The sequence below is a fragment of the Scyliorhinus canicula genome, chromosome 5 (assembly GCF_902713615.1).
Source record: "Scyliorhinus canicula chromosome 5, sScyCan1.1, whole genome shotgun sequence".
NCBI lineage: Eukaryota > Metazoa > Chordata > Chondrichthyes > Carcharhiniformes > Scyliorhinidae > Scyliorhinus > Scyliorhinus canicula.
Genome location: NC_052150.1, coordinates 49,148,667 through 49,165,510, shown reverse-complemented (window position 1 = coordinate 49,165,510; position 16,844 = coordinate 49,148,667). Strand labels below are relative to the sequence as shown.

At 48.4% G+C, this 16,844-nt stretch overlaps 1 protein-coding gene and 1 pseudogene across 4 annotated transcripts in view; one reads left to right on the top strand and one right to left on the bottom strand.

The window, feature by feature from the left end:
• Nucleotides 1-16,844, bottom strand: part of si:dkeyp-120h9.1 (uncharacterized protein LOC566469 homolog) — a 121,143-nt gene that overhangs the window by 72,453 nt on the left and 31,846 nt on the right. The gene's annotated exons all lie outside the window — the stretch shown is intronic.
• On the top strand, nt 4,510-16,233 carry LOC119965661 (annotated as a pseudogene).

Sequence of the window (16,844 nt, the reverse complement as noted above, 5' to 3'; positions counted from 1 at the left end):
TCAGAGGCAGAGCATCGTGGGGAGGGCCTCAGGTAACGTCCTGTAGCCGTCCTGACAGCTTGCGGTGTAGTCTGAGAGTACCCTGTTTTGGAGGGGGTGGTGCATCGCAAAAGCAGCGCCGCCTCCAGATTTCAGCGCCAATGGGGATTCTCCAGCCAACTGCCGAACGCGATTTCCACATCGGAGACCAGACAATCCCGCCCATTGTTCCATCTTAAACAATATTCAATCCAACCAAAATTACAACTCATAAAACTTGCGAAAATCAATCATCAAATACTTTCAAAGGGAAGTATCAATCTTTCGATTCTAAAACCTGGTCATTTTAAACACAGGTGACCAAAGGGTGAAATCGAGATGACGGGAGTTTTTACGAGTCTCCACAGAAACCAAGCAACGGCATTTGCATGCTTTTTTCATGAAAGCAAAACAAGCTGCTTGCATTTTGCTCTGCTCCATTGAATTTGTTTATAGGTTCAAATATATAAATTACATAAAAATAAAGTTAATAAATGATAGAAAAATTCATAACACGAGATGATGAAATTCAAACACTTCCACGGAGTGCTGCATGTGGATCAGATTTAGGGCTATAATAGTTCAAAGTAATCGAGTTGAAATTTTGAAAATGTGTCTGTTCTCACTGTCAAACACAATTCGAAACATGAATGCATTTGATCCTTACTTAACTTGTCATATGCACCATGTTGCAAACTTCTTGCCTAAAACCATAACCATAAGAAATGCAAGGAAATGTGACATTTAAGACCAATCAATTCAGCTGAAACAAAGTGGGTGTGCCATGTAATTGCTCATCTCATTGAAGTGTGCTGTGTTACTGAAAAGGTTGGGGACCACTGCATTGAAACCTGCCCAAATTCGCCCCCTGCACAGAAAATGGCAGAGGTAGGGTTTAGGGGCGAAACTTCAGGATCCAGACCTCTGCCTCCGTATTTGCAAAGACTGAAAGCCTCTCCAGCTGTGCGAATATTCTGGCCGTAGTATTTTAATCACACTGCAACTGAACACCCCAAAAACATTTCAAGTAGCAGGCAGAATATTCCCATATTTTGGCAGAGTGCCAACTCGTGTGGGAAAACTGGCATGATGCCTATCAGTGCCTTTGGAGGGTTTCTGTGCCATATTTTTAGCTCCTAGAGGAACAAAAATTGAAATCGTGTTTCCCCCTGTCTCCATGGTGGACGGCATCGGATTCACCCATCTGCCGTCAGCTGAGTACTTCAATCACCAGGGAGTTCCATTTAAACGCCTCCCGAGCATCTGTTCCAAGTCCAAAGCAGAGAATGTCTGCTGGGAAGGCTACGCCATCATTTGCAGGAGACTTGACCAGGATGTTGGACGTGGTGGAGGAGAGGCTCCACATCCTTTATCCTCAGGCGAGGAGCAGACCCAGCATGGGAGGTGATGGCAGCGGTGGTAAGCACCAGCTCCGTGCACAGGCGGGTGAGAGTGCATCATAGGAACAGAATGAATGACCGCTCCACTCTTTGAGAAGTCATTGTTCTCATCAATCTCTGCTCACCCACTAACATACCCAGAGCACCTCCGCTGGGAGCCCCGCCACCTCAAGTGTCAGCACCACTCACGCTCCCACACACTTTCTCATCTTCCATGCAGCTCCTCTCCTCATCGCATCACTGCTCCCATACACCTGGCACGCTTACTTTCTGCCCTGGCACATGGCCTGCTCACACCCTCCCCATCTGTCCACTTGCAGGACAAGTTGGCTCGCAATAGCCAGGATAGAGCACAGGCGGGCGGAGGAATGCCCGAGTTAAAAATCCTACCTCAGTTTGAGCAGAGAGTTCCCTGCTGTCCAGGAAGGATGATGTCCACTCCCGCACCGAGGGGGAGGTGGCGGAGAAAAAAAAGCGAGGACCCAACACCATCGTCCATCTCGCTAAACTCATGCGAGTTCTAGCTGTTATATCCTATACACCTTATGGCCTTCCATACACTAAAGCCATTTCCCTTCTCTTGCAGGCACACGAGGGGAGTAACCAGAGCCACCTTCAAGCAGGGCTGAAGAGAGCAGCCTTTCAGCCTCAACCTCCAGCAGCATAGGGTCACATAACTTGGTGGGAATGAGTAGTATGGGGCTTCGGGGCCACATACTAATGAGCACCTCACTTTTTCTGATTTGCAGCGGGCAGAGATAGGGACATCCCAGGGATCCACCACTTGGAGGATTACTGGAGACCATGACTGTGCTGAGCCCCAGTCAGATGACGTGCCTTTGGATTCGTTCAACCTACAGCTGCTGGAGCTCCAATGGCAGAGTAGGGAACATCATGTCCGATTCACTCCTCAGATTGAAAGGATGACACCTTCTAGCTGTGAAGTTATGTTGACATTCCGAGGCAGCCAGGTCAACACACCAAGGGTGGCAGCTGCCATGGAGACCTCCGTGTAGGACCTGTCCTGCACTGATGCAAGGTACAACCTCCACAGTGCAAGGCATAAGCTCCGTTATGAAGAGTGTAAACTATGATGCAGCCACTTGTGGGCATCCACAAGTGCCAGCACCAGAGCACTGCAGGTTTCTTGACCCTCACCCCGGCTGCCCCTCTATCCAAAGTAGGAATCCAGGGACCATGGAGCAACCATGATGAGGAGGAGAGGCTGGTCCAAACAACAGGACCTTCCACCCAGGAGACTCTGGGAGTGTCCGGTCCATCTCATAATCTTTGGGTGCGATTCTCCGCTCCGCCCCCCCCCCCCCCCTCCACGCCGGGTGGGAGAATAGCGGGAGGGCCTCCTGGCATTTTTCACGCCCTCCCGCTATTCTTCCCCCTCTCCCCCTCCCCCGTCCAAACCACGCCACAAATCGCCGCTCGCCGTTTTGTACGGCGAGCGGCGATTCTCCGAGGCCAATGGGCCGAGCTGCCGGGCCTTCACGCCCGTTTCAACACGGCAGCAAACACACCTGCTCGCTGCCGTCGTGAAACAGGTGCCAGATGCCCGTTTGGGGCATCTGGGGGCCCGATTGGCACAGCAGTACCACGGCCGTGCCAAGGGGGGCATAGGCCCGCGATCGGTGGGCACCGATCGCGGGCCGTGCGTCCATAACGGACGCACTCTTTTCCCTCCGCCGCCCCGCAAGATCAAGCCACCACATCTTGCGGGGAGGCTGAGGGAAAAGAAGCCAACTGCGCATGCGTGGGTTGGCGTTGTCCAACCTGCACATGCGCGGCTGACGTCATTGGCCGAGTCAGCCGGCGTAACGCTTGATGTGTGGCCTTGACGAGGGCCACACATCAAGTGGGGGGGGGGGGGGGGGGGGGGGGGGGGGGAGAATCGGCCCCGGAAGTGGGCGTGAAGGCTGCCGTGGGTCACGGCCTGTCCCACGGCAGCCTTTACGATTCTCCGCATTTGCGGATAATCCCGCCCTTTATCTTTATTGTCACAAATAGGCTTACATTAACACTGCAATTAAATTACTATGAAAAGGCCCTAGTTGCCACATTCCAGCGCCTGTTCAGGTACACTGATGGAGAATTCAGAATGTCCAAATTCACCTAACAGCACATCTTACGGGACACGTGGGAGGAAACCGGAGCACCCGGAGGAAACCCACGCAGACAAAGGGAGAATGTACAGACTCGGCACAGTGACCCAGCCGGGAATCAAACCTGGGACCGTGGCGCTGAGAAGAAAGTGCTAACCACTGTGCTACCATGCCACCCTCTTCTGTGGTGTACCAGCTCCAGCTTCGCACACCAAGCAGGGTGACACTACCACACTGCACCACCCTGGCACCCCTGAAAACACCTAAAGTAACCGCGGACAACAGGGTGTGGCAGACAGCTAGCTGAGTATCTCCACTTCTGCTGTGAATCCTGGGCAGATACAAAGACGTAGAGTTAGGTTTAGAAAGGTGAAGAAAATGTAGTCACACAGAGTGGACATAGTGCTTACTTTCCACAATTAAGAGCTCCTATGCAAGGATTAAACCACCATTGGCAATGATTTAAACCTCATTTTTTGCACTCTCTTTATATCCCCACGCTCTCATTAGATCTCTCCATAGAGTGCCACTGAGAACTGCATTCATCTACCAATGAAAGGCTGAATATTCACACACAGCCTCCTGCAAGGCCTCTCTGCAATGCAATCAGCTCAATGGTTGGTGCTCACTCACATTGGCCCAGGGCAGTAATGCCAGTGTCTCCCATGAGCGAAAGCTTCCCCACAATGGTCAAGCCCAACACTCAAACCAATCAGAGGGAAACTCTGACCTCATCACATCGATCCCAATGCCTAGACCCTTGTGAGAACCACGGGCGCAATTCTCCCCTACCCGGCGGGGCAGGGGGTCCCGGCGTAGCGGAGTGGCGCCAACCACTCTGGCATCGGGCCTCCCCAAAGGTGCGGAACTCTCCGCATCTTTAAGGGCTAGGCCCGCGCCGGAGTGACGCTTGATGTGCGGCCTTGACGACCGTCGAGGAAGGAAGCTCTCCTTCCCCTGCTTGACCTTGCCACCGCATGATGGCCTCCCTCTACCTCCTCCAGGGCTTCCTCATTGTCAGCCATCTCGACATCCTCATCAGAGGAGATCTGCTGCTCACCCATCTCCTCTTCAGCCTGCTGCACGCCTCGTGTAAGTGCCATGTTAAATGATCCTGTGGAAGGATCATTTAAAGGGCAGCACGATAGCATAGTGGTTAGCATTCTGGCTTCACAGCGCCAGGGTCCCAGGTTCAATTCCCTGCTGGGTCACTGTCTGTGGGGAGTCTGCATGTTCTCCCAGTGTCTGCGTGGGTTTTCTCCGGGTGCTCCGGTTTCCTCCCACAGTCCAAAGACGTGGAGGTTAGGTGGATTGGCCATGCTAAATTGCCCTTAGTGTCCAAAAAGGTTAGGAGGGGTTATTGGGTTACGTTCTATGTTGTAGAGGGCACAGCACACAACAACAATGCACAAACTCTCTGGGAGGTGTACTGCAGGGCTCCACCAGACTGGTTCAGGCACCGGGACCACACCTTCAACATGCAAATAGTGTGCTCGACCAAAGCGCAAATGGCAGCATAAGCTTCATTATAACAGGTCTCTGCTGCATTCTGTGGCCTCTGCACAGGCGTCATCAGCCATGTCTTCAGGGAGTGCCGCTTGTCCCAGAGGAACCACCCCAGTAGCTGCTGTGTTCCCTGAAATACTCTGGGTATCTGTGAGTGGCCATGGATGAAGCTGTTGAGGACTGTCCTCGGGAGCCATGTGAACATCTATAGGACGTGCTTTCTGTGGTTGCATACTAGCTCCGCTCCCCCTCGTTCAGGGAGTGGAAGCCCTTGCAGTTAATAAAAGGGATTCCTTGTTGTACTGGTGATCAGAAAGTCACATGTGTGCAGTCAACGGATTCCTGCCCTGTGGGAATCCAGCTATTTAGGAGAATCCCAAGGCTCTCGAGTCCTGGCCAGCCTGGTCCCAGTCAAAATTTATGAAGTTGTGAGTCCTCTCGAACAGTGCTTCCGTGACCTCCCTGATGCACTTGTGTGCGGAGGCCTGTGAGATGCCACAAAGTGGAGCCCTGAAACATTAAAGCTCAGGGTGGCTGTCACTTTCAGAGTGACCGCCAAGTCCACGTCCTGGTGGCACAGATGAGCAACTGTGACCCTTGATATGCGGAGCCTCCTCCAACATGGCTCCTCCAACACTGGTTGTCACTCAGCTCAAAGAAAGTGAGGCACGATCTGTGAAACCCTGGCCGGAAATGGTGCATCTGAGTGGCCACTCTTGGTGTTCCCCACACTGGCTATGGAGCAGGCCCTGCCATTCCTTCCTCCTCCGGGTTCGGCTGGTGTCTCCGAAGAGCCACACGGCGACACATCTATTGTCTTTGTTGCCTCACAGAAAGATCGCAGTCAGCTCTACTGGCTCCATCTTTCTTTCGCTGTAATCATTGCTTAGGGCAAAAGAGTGAATGAACATTGTGGAGTCAACTCCTTCCTCTGTCCCTTTGCCCAACCAAGCCCATTATTTGCAACCTTGGGAGCGGGTGAGCTTCAGAAGTGGATTCCCTCCCCTCTCCGCGTTGATTCCTTCCACTCTTGAGGGGCAAACTATTCTGCTTTCATTGGCCACTGCCCGGCATCCAATCCTTGCCCCAACTCCTGCTCATGATTTGTGCTGTTCCCCCTGTTCAGATATCTTCCCCATCCTTCACCGACATGCCACCTGACCTCCATGGCCACCTGCGGTACCCATTTTCCCTTCTCCTCCGGAACGGCGACACCCACCGCGCTGCCGGGGACCTCTCTCCCCATGGAGTCCTTGATAGTCAGTGCCAATCGGCACGCTCACCTCTGAACTCCTCTTCGGAAGTGGGTTTGCCAGTTTCCCGCTTTTTTTTGGGCTCACGTGATATTTTGCAACCCAACTCCATTTCCCCCCTGCAGCAAACTGGGGTGGGAAATCCCAGCCCATGGATGGAAATCTGCAATTGTGAAATGAAGTGCGGTGGAGGGAAGCAGGAATGGTGCTTTTCCCGCTGGCCTGAATGGCGAGATCACACACTAGATTCTGCGCTTGTAACCTGATTAATTACGTACAGGGGGGTTCTCTTCCAACTCTCCCAGTGGGCTGGCAGCTGATTCATCACCCTCCATCAGCTGGAGGGTTCAATTGCCCCAACGCAATATTGAAACACCCATTCAACACACTGATGTCACTCTCCAGCCCGCTTCATTTCACCAGGATGTCAGCATCCCAGAGGGAAAAGGCTAGCAGACTCCAGAAGAAATCTGTTCCTGATTCAACCACCGCCCACATGCCAGCACCCCAACCAAATTCATCACCCCCCCCCCCCCCCCCCCCCCCCCCCAACCTGGACCTCTAACCACCTCAGTCATAGAGGTTTACTGCATGAAAATAGGCCCTTCGGCCCAACTTGTCCATGCCATCCAGTTTGTACAGTAAGAAGTCTTACAACACCAGGTTAAAGTCCAACAGGTTTGTTTCAAACACGAGTTTTCGGAGCGCAGCTCCTTCCTCAGGCTAGTCACCTGAGGAAGGAGCTGCGCTCCGTAAGCTCGTGTTTGAAACAAACCTGTTGGACTTTAACCTGGTGTTGTAAGGCTTCTTCCTGTGCTCACCACAGTCCAACGCCGGCATCTCTACATCATGGCTACCATCCAGTTTTTAATCACTAAGATAGTCCTAATTGCCTGCATTTGGCCCATTTCCCTCTATAACCATCCTTCCCATAACTGTCTAAATGCTTTTTAAAAGACAAAATTGTACCCGTCTCTACTGCTGCCTCTGGCTGCTTATTCCAGACACTCCCCACCCTCTGTGTGAAAATATTGCCCCCCTGGACCCTCTCTGCCCCTCTCACCTTAAACCTATGCCCTCTAGTTTTAGACTCCTCTAGCTTTGGGAAAGGATGTTGGCTATCTACCTCATCAATGCCCCTCATTATTTTATAGACTTCTATACGTTCACCCCTAAGCCTCCTATTCTCCAGGGAAGAAAGTCCCAGTCTATCCAGCCTCTCCTTATAACTCAAATCATCGAGTCTCGGTAGCGTCCTAGTAAATCTTTTCTGTACACAGTATTCCAGAGTGTGGCCTTACTAATGTCTTTTACAACTTCAGTAAGACGTCCCAACTCCTAAATTCAATATTCTGACTAATGAAACCAAGCATGCCGAATGCCTCCTTCACCATACTGCCCACCTGTGACTCCACTTTCAAGGAGCTATGAATCTGTACTCCGAGACCTCATTGGATCTCTCTGAAGTCTGTGTGTATCTATCCTCTTCCACTAAACACGTGGTATTCTTTTGACCCCCTTGTTTAGGAGTTTTTTTGCAGCCTCGTCAGGGTCCAGCTTCCCTCCCCTCGGTCTTCTCTCTGCCCTCTTTGTTCATCTTCTTCATCCATCTCCTTGCCCCTCTGCCTGCCATTGTGATCCTTCACCCTATCCACCACCCTCCTTGCACAACCCACCTTCTACATTGCACCTTTGACATCATCAGGCCATTCTCCCGTCACCCAAACAGCCCTTCCCCCAGTTCCCCCCCCTCCAGCACCTCCCGCCTCTCACTTCGCACTCCAGCACCGGTCGAACTTCAGGTCTTTGTCACGGTGGCTGCAGGAGTCCTTTGGCACAGTCCTGTCCAGATAGGCCAATATTCCCCAGTACTGGGAATACTGTGTACTCGCCAACCCCAGGAACAGTACTGATCTGACTCGGTGACACAGGAGGGTCCATGGATCCAGCAACATGGTGCTGTCCACGAAGACCAGCTCAGCATAGAGGAGGAGGGTAGGAACTGGACTTCCTCAGCAGGGTTGTGAACAGTGCACCAGAACCAGGCAGCACTTTGGCAGTGTTGCATTCACCCCAAAGTCTCTTACGAACGGAAGTTTGCCTTATGCACGGCACTCTTTATCAATTGGCTTTTAACCCGGTATAATTGCAGTCTGCCGTGATGCACAATTGGAAGGCCTGACAGGATGCTCGTGGGCAGCTGTTTTAATGAGCGTTCAGCTCCAAATGAATGCAAATGAAATTCTCACCGTGAGCGAGCAAAGTCACACCCACCAATAACCTGTCATTGGGAGGATTGCCATGTGAATTTATGCTGCCATGGTTTCTGAATTTTTGGCTCCCGCCAGATTCTCCGCTCTTCCCATCAACAACCCCACAGCAGGTGTCAGGAGAGAACTCCACCCGATGAGTGGGAGAAAAGGGGGAGGGTGTGCATGGAGATTTTGTTTGTGTAAAGATATGGACAGTGGGGGTTCCTTTGACCTCACGTTTAAGGAGGGTAGAATGTTGGAGCCTAGCTGTTGCAATGGTTGAGCCTTGAGGATTTTAGCAGAAACTGAACTGATAATGCAAGTTCATAAGAACATAAGAACTAGGAGCAGGAGTAGGCCATCTGGCCCCTCGAGCCTGCTCTGCCATTCAATGAGATCATGGCTGATCTTTTGTGGACTCAGCTCCACTTTCCAGCCCGAACACCATAACCCTTAATCCCTTTATTCTTCAAAAAACTATCTATCTTTACCTTAAAAACATTTAATGAAGGAGCCTCAACTGCTCCACTGGGCAAGGAATTCCATAGATTCACAACCCTTTGGGTGAAAAGGTTCCTCCTAAACTCAGTCCTAAATCTACTTCCCCTTATTTAGAGGCTATGTCCCTCATCTCGGGGTTAAATACAGCACCAAGGTTGTGAACACCTGGTTCAGTCTTAGACAGGCACAAGGAAGAGGGTTGGAGCCCAGGAACTGAGTTCGGACTGGGGACCGAAGGAAATTGATTCTGTCTCCTCAATAAATAATTTGTGGAAATTGATCCTCATCCGCTTATAGGATTTAAAAGTGTTCGGGGGCCACAGATATTTTAATTTCAAGATGGAATATTAAAAACATTGTAGATATATTATATTGACTATTAGAGAGGAAAAGGTACTCAACCAGTGATATATTATGATAACAGCATTCTTCTCTCTAATCAAAGTGTTAGGCAACTCTTCCCTCCATCTTCCTCCTCTAGTACACCTTCTATTTGAACAAAAACAGTTGCCCAATACTACGACCAGCTCACCAGCACCTCAGCTGCATATGCCCCATGACAGTATACAACCACAGCAGCATACTTGAGCACTTGTTAATATATCTTATTTCCTGGCCGCTGGTAGTTTACCCAGTGTCTGTCTTCTTTTCAAATCTTTCTGATCAATAGATACAGGACAGGCATGCAAGCTGTCAAGGTGGTTACCGCCCTCCCTGTTGTCAACAGAAAAGCTGACCTCAAGCCAGATTACATCATATTGAGTGCCACATCCTCGTCCTTAACAAACAATTGCATAGATAGGAGGATGTACAAGATGCCTTCCAAGAGCTTACGAATGTCAATAAGGCTGCCTGAACTAAGACTATTTGGCGATCACAGTTTAGAAATCATTTTTAAGAGGGAGAATCAATGCTGGTTAGAAGATCCTACAAATCCAGAAAATATTCACTTATTAAAGATCCCAATTTCTTACAGTTCCCCACTTTGAGAATTAAATATACTTACGACCTCTCAGCTAATTTGAATGTAACGTTTATTTCTAGAATACAAGCTGTCTCTCTCATTTCCTGATTACGTAACGTAGATAACATACTACAGTTACTAGTTTTACAGTGGTTTTACAATTCCCCATTTTGAGAAGGAAATAACCTTCAGGCAGGATTTTCACCGGAGATTATACCGGCCCCTGTCAGGAGTTGAGAATTTTGGCTGTCTGGGTGCATCCACCACAATGGGTCCCACCACAGCCAGGGCTGGAAATTCAGAGATTTTAATCCGAGATCGTAGCTAACCTGGGTGCAAAATCGCCTCCATGTTCAGCTATTATTTGTAGGTGAATGTAACAACTATTTGCACACAGCAACCTCTACAAACAATAAATTACCTCATGGCCTCATGATCAATTTTTAATGCTGCTGGCAGAGAATGTTTGTCAGGACATTTGATATTCCAGTGTTTAAAAATATTGAGCTGATATCGCCCAAGAGAAGAAATTAAGTTCAAACGTACCCTGGTCTTTTACTTTTTTTTTAAAGTTTAGAGTACTCAATTATTTTTTTCCAATTAGGGGGCAATTAAGCGGGGCCAGTCCACCTAGCCTGCACATCTTTTTGTGTTCTGGGGGTGAGACCCACGCAAACACTGGGAGAATGTGCAAACTCCACAAGGACAGTGACCCAGGACCAGGATTGAACATGGGACCTCAGCATCGTGAGGCAGCAGTACTAACCACTGCGCCACCGTGCTGCCCCTACCCTGGTCTTTTACATGTCAAATTAATTTTTCCTTTATTCATTTATGGGACGTGGCCGTCGCTGTCTAGGCCAGCATTTATTGCCCATCCCGAGTTTCCCTTCAAGGTGGTGGTGAGCTCTGGAAGGTGCAGTCCATGTGGTGTAGGTACAACCACAGTGTTGCTCGGGAAGGAATTCCAGAATTTTGTCCCAGCGACAGTTAAGGAACAACGATATATTTCCAAGTCAGGATGGCGAAGGGTGGTGGTGGGTTTCCCAGGTATCTGCTGCTCTTGCCCTTCTAGATGGTAATGGTCGTAGGTTTGGAATGTGCTGCGCAAAGAACCTTGGTCAGATCCTGCGGCGCATCTTGTAGATGATACACATGGCTGCCAGTGTTTGTCTGTTGTATTTTTGTGAAAGGTGTGGAATCAAGTGTCCTGTATGGTGTTGAGCTTCCTGAATATTGTTGGAGCTGCACTCATCCAGGCAACGGGAGAGTAGAATATAGAACATACAGTGTAGAAGGAGACCATTCGGCCCATCGAGTCTGCATCGACCCACTTAAGCCCTCACTTTCACTCTATCCCTGTAACCCAATAACACCTCCTATCCTTTTTGGACACAAAGAGCAATTTAGCATGGCCAATCCGCCTAATCTGCACGTCTTTGGACTGTGGGAGGAAACCGGAGTACCCGGAGGAAACCCACGCAGACACGGGGAGAACGTGCAGACTCCGCACAGACAGTGACCCAGCGGGGAATCGAACCTAGGACCTGGTGCTGTGAAGCCACAATGCTATCCACTTGTGCTACCATGCTGGCCACAGTATTCCATTACACTCCGGACTTGTGCCTTGTAGATGGTGAACAACTTTGGGGAGTCGGGTGAGTTACTCGCCACAGGAATCTTAGCCTTTGACCTGCTGTGGCAGCACCAGTGTTTATTTGGCTAGCACAGTTCAGTTTCTGGTCAATGGTAACCCCTAGGATGTTGACAGTGGGGAAATCAGTGAGAATGTTACTTGCCATTTGTCAGCCCAAGCGTGGATATTGTCCAGGATCAGCTGCATTTGGACATGGAATGCTTCAGTATCTGAGAAGTCACAAATGGTGCTGAACATTGTGTAGTTATCAACGAACATCCCCACTTCTGATCTTATGATGGATGGAATGTAAAGTTACCATAGTCCCAGATGACCATAGGCTGCTTTCCCCTTTGAGAGGGGAGAGCTGACTGGTGGTGATTTAACCTGAGGATAACCACACCTCAGGCGAGAGGCACGGTTAAGAAAAACCTCAGCCGGTACAGAAATTAAATCCACGCTCTTGGCCTTGTTCTGTATCGCAAGCCAGCTGTCTAGCCAATTGAGCTAAACTGGCTCCCAAAGGAAGCAAGGCCATTGATGAAACAGCTGAAAATGTTTAGGCCGAGGATCCTACCCTGAGGAACTCCTGCAGCGATGTCCTGGAGCTGAGGGGTAAAGACCTCCAACCAGCACAACCATCTTCCTTTGTACCAGGTATGACTCCAACCAGCAGAGATTTTTCCCCCTGATTCCCACTGACTCCAGCCTTGATGTCTTACTCAGTCAAATGCTGCCTCAATGACAAGGGCAGTCACTCTCACCTTAACCCCGGCGTTCAGCTCTTTTATCCATGTTTGAACCAAGGCTGTAATGTGGTCAGGAGCTGAGTGACCCTGACGGAACCCAAATTGAACATCAGTGAGCCGGTTATTGCTTAAGCGCCATTGATAGCACTATTCATGACCCCCTTCCTTCACTTTCATGATAATGAATGGCCTTTGTGTTGGGTGGGGTTACTGGGTTATGGGGATAGGGTGGAGGTGTTGACCTTGGGTAGGGTGCGCTTTCCAAGAGCCGGTGCAGACTCGATGCGCCGAATGACCTCATTCTGCACTGTAAATTCTATGAAATAATCGAGAATAGTCTGATGGGGCAGTAATTGGCTGGGTTGGATTTATCCTGCTTCTTATGTACAGGATATACCTAAGACCATAAGACATAGGAGTGGAAGTAAGGCCATTCGGCCCATCGGCCCAGGATCCTCAGCCGTTCATCATATGTTAGACCCGCCATTCCAGGGATCATCCGTGTGAATCTCCGCTGGACATGCTCCAGTGCCAGTATGTCCTTCCTGAGATGTGGGGCCCAAAACTGGACACAGTACTCCAAATGGGGCCTAACCAGAGCCTTATAAAGGCTCAGTAGCACATCGCTGCTTTTATATTCCAACCCTCTTGAGATAAATGACAACATTGCATTCGCTTTCTTAATCACAGATTCAACCTGCATGTTTACCTTTAGGGAATCCTCGACTAGCACTCCCAGATCCCTTTGTACTTTGGCATTATGAATTTTCTCACCGTTTAGAAAGTAGTCTATGCTTGGATTCTTTTTTCCAAAGTGCAAGACCTCACATTTTCTCACGTTGAATTGCATCAGCCATTTCCTGCACCACTCTCCCAAACTGTCTAGATCCTTCTGCAGCCTCCCCACTTCCTCAGCACTACCTGCCTGACCACCTAACTTCGTATCATCGGCAAACTTCGCTAGAATGCCCCCAGTCCCTTCATCCAGATCATTAATATATATGGTGAACAGCTGCGGCCCCAACACTGAACCCTGTGGGACACCGCTGGTCACCGGCTGCCATTCCAAAAAAGAACCTTTTATCCCAACTCTCTGCCTTCTGTCAGACAGCCAATCCTCAACCCATGCCAGTAGCTCACCTCGAACACCATGGGCCCTCACCTTACTCAGCAGCACCTGTGCAAGTTTGCACATTGCCAGGTAGATGCCAGTGTCGGAACTACACTGAAACAGCTTGGCTCGGGGTGCAACAAGGTTCGGAGCACAGGACTATTATGGAATATTGCCAGGGCTCACAACCTTTGCTGTACCCAGTGCCTTCAGCCGTTTCCTGATATCACGCGGAGAGAATCGAATTGGCAGGAGACTGACATCTGTGATGCTGGGAATCTCCAGAGGAGGCCGAGAGGGGGCATTTCATCATTTCCTATGTCCAATAACAATCCAGAATTTCCCAGAAAACCAGTTCAACCGTAGCAATGGAGTACGTGCGTCTCCAAAACTTTACTTCTTGGCTTCTTACTCCAATCTTCCTCTTGAATTAGGAAGTTATTTTACCTTATAGCTGAAAGGGTAGTTGACTATAAATCGAAGAAAGTGATGTATAAACTTATGACGTGCTGGGCAAGCCACATCTCGAGAGGCGCTGGAATTCTTCAGTCACTGTCGGGACAGTCTGTAACACTGGTTGTTAGCATCAGAAGCCTTAATATGAAGAAGCACTAGAGAAACTTAAGATTTTTTTTGGATTCACAAGGGATGGCATGATCTTAGAGCAGTAAAAAAGATATTGAGCAGTAAATCTGGTCTGATAAAATTCCACCTCTGGCATGTCTCCCACATCAATCTAATCCGTCATCTGCAGTCTCAATCCTCTCAAACTCTTGAGCGTATGTCCCCCAAATGCCTTTGTTAAAAATGTCAATATTCTGACGTCTTATAATTCACCATCTTTCTCACTTAAGAACTGCAGCTCAGTGATCTCTCTCGTGAAACATGACCCTCGACCCATGTCACCATGTTAATGAGATTGTGCTATGTAACCAATCCAACTATCCTTTTCCGAAATGTAATCAAGTGAAAGAAATTGGAAAACGTTATGTTATTAACTTATTTACAATTTTAAAAGGGGATATTTCCCTTACCCAGTTGCTCCAGGTGTGTGGAATTCCACCCTTTTGTACGATCAACAGCTGGTTTCAGATACCTTAGCAAACATATCAAAATTTACCACCTTATGCCAAAAGAATTCTTTCACTCCACGCCGGTAAGCACTCACAAAATTAACATGGTATAGATAAACATTTTTGCCCATCTTCGCGACCTACTTCACCTGGTGAATCAAGCAAACGCTTAAATATTCCACAACATGCACAACCCAAGTTCCATTGAGTCGAGAACGGGTTACATATACACCTAAAAAGCCACCAGCTCCCTAACAATAGGGAGGGCTCAGTCACCTACAATGCTAAATACTACTAGTGGACAGTTCACATCGTGGCCCGATTCCTTTTGCCAAAATAACCCAACGGTTGGTTATGGAAACTGGGACCTCCCTCCTACGACTTCTACACACCCTACTAGAGAAACTAGAGAGTCAGAATCACAAGTTGAAGAGATAAAACTAGATTCTCAGTAAGTTATGTGAAAAGGAAGAAATAAGTGAAAGTAATTGTAGATCAATTAGAGGGAGTTAAGAAGCAAAGCTATGGTTGGAGGTGAAGTGGGAGCAGCGGCGACGGGTTCTGGGCCTGGACTTGGCCTTTTAGTTACCGCCGCTTCATAGCCAGCTCTCTGGACTTCAGGCATATGCGGACCAGGCATGCACCACCAGGTATGCAGGACCAGGCACGCAGGACAGCAGATATACTTCCTCCGGAAACCAAGGAAATTTGCCATGTCCACATTGATTCTTACCAATTTTTACAGGTGCACCATAGAAAGCATCCTTCTGGCTGCATCACAACCTGGTATGGCAACTGCTCAGCCAAAGATCGTAAGAAACTATATAGAGTCATGAACACAGCCCAGTCCATCACGCAAACCCACCTCCCATCCATTGACTGCCTGCACCGCCCGCTGCCTTGGGAAAGCGGACAGCATAATCAAAGACCCTTCTCACCTGGGTTATTTACTCTTCCACGTCTTCCACCGGGCAGGCGATACAAAAGTCTGAGAACACGCACTAACAGGTTCAAAAACAGCTTCTTGCCGCTGTTACCAGATTCCTGAAGGACTCTCTTTATGGACTGAAATGATCTCTTCACACATCTTCTCTGAGTAGTACCCACTCCTGTATGCTTCACCCGTTGCCTGTGTATATGTATTTACATTGTGTATTTATGTATGCCCTCTGTTTATTCATGTATGGAATGATCTGACTGGACTGTATGCAGAACAATACTTTTCACTGTACCTTGGTACACGTGACAATAAAACAAATCCAAATTAATTTGTCAACATTTATTATGAGACAGTGGACAAAAGGAGAAGAGTATTGATCAAATTGCACCTGGACGCAGCGACCTAAGTGTGGAACGATAATGTAATATCGGCCATGAAACACAGGCTGAATTTTTTGAAATGTTGCCCTCAAGTTATTTCCAAATAAACATGCTGGATTGTCAGCTAGTTCATGGGCAAGTTACTCAAGGACAGACCACTGTGCTTGGTGTTGGTCACCTGTGGAACAGTTAAATTTGAAGGAAATAAATAGAATTACATCAATCAAAATTTCATACTTATAGCACAAGTAAGTCCACAACATAGTGTGGAAAATTGCAGGTGATTGTTTTCGCTTTCAGGGCTGGGCCAGCAGACACACGGTTATAATGAATGAGTAATTGAATTGACGCGCCAGCAGACACACAGTTATAATGAATGAGTAATTGAATTGACACTGCTTTGGATTTATGTCTATGGTAAATGGTGCAAAAGGTGAAAGAATAAACAGTGTAGAAACTGTGTGAAGCATTGTGACCAGAGTGACAGAAAGAAGGGAAAAGAAAATTTGGATCATTTTCCCACAGAGAAGCGGAAAGCCAGCACATCTCGGACTGATGTTCATTTTATGTTATGTAAATGGTACTTGGCAAAGCCACACCCGGAGATTATGAGCCATGGTTTCAATCTGAAATCTGATACTCAAAAATCCATTTTCACTTTGTATAACATGCTGTTTGACTTATGTAAACAATTGAATGATACCAGAAAAAAACCTTTCATAAGACAAGCACTTAATTCCAGTAATCACCTTCTCAAAACAGCCTCCAATGCAAGTATCCCTCGTCAAGTAAGGTGGCCAATACTGTACACAGTACTCTAGGGGTTGCCCCACCAATGCATGCTACAATTGTAGCGAAACGTTCCCACTTTGATACTCCATTCCCCCTGCAATAAATAGGACAACTTTCCATTTGCATTCCTAATCACATGCTGTACCTGCATTTAATTT